An 827-nucleotide genomic window follows, 5' to 3' on the forward strand; every position below is an offset into this window, starting at 1 on the left:
AAAAGATGCCGCCTACAGGGCCACGCTGCGATCGGGCGCAACGCGCGCTATGTGGGACCACTATAGGGATCTGAAGAGGGAAGCGAGACGTATTTGCCGCAACAAGAAGAGAGAGGCAGAAATACGTGAGTGCGAAGAGCTTGAAATGCTGGCCGACAGGAGGAATGCCCGAAAATTTTACCAGAGAGCTGCCAGCTGAGCTATTCCAGTACGGCGGCGAGGAGCTGATAAGGTGCATGCATCAACTCATGTGCAGAATATGGTCAGATGAACGCATGCCCGACGACTGGAATTTAAGTGTGCTCTGCCCAATCCACAAGAAAGGTGACCCTGCCATTCGCGCCAACTACCGCGGGATCAGCCTTCTAAGCATAGGTTACAAGGCCTTATCGAGCGTATTGTGTGAAAGACTGAAACCCACCGTCAATGAACTGATTGGGCCTTATCAGTGTGGCTTTAGACCTGGCAAATAGACCATAGACCAGGTATTCACAATACGCCAAATCTTGGAAAAGACCCGCGAGAAAAGGATCGACACTCACCACCTATTTGTCGACTTTAAAGCCGCTTTTGACAGCACTAAAAGGAGTTGCCTATACGCCGCTATGTCTGAATTTGGCATCCCCTCAAAACTCATACGGCTGTGTAAAATGACGTTGAGTAATAGCACCAGCTCCGTCAGAATTGGAAAAGACCTCTCCGAGCCGTTCGCCACAAAACGGGGTTTCAGACAGGGCGACTCCCTTTCATGTGACTTCTTTAATCTGATGTTGGAGAAGATAATAAGAGCTGCAGAACTGAACCGCTCAGGAACAATTTACTACAAG

Source organism: Rhagoletis pomonella, unplaced genomic scaffold, assembly GCF_013731165.1.
Source record: "Rhagoletis pomonella isolate Grant_MI unplaced genomic scaffold, Rhpom_1.0 Rhpom_scaffold_00003, whole genome shotgun sequence".
NCBI lineage: Eukaryota > Metazoa > Arthropoda > Insecta > Diptera > Tephritidae > Rhagoletis > Rhagoletis pomonella.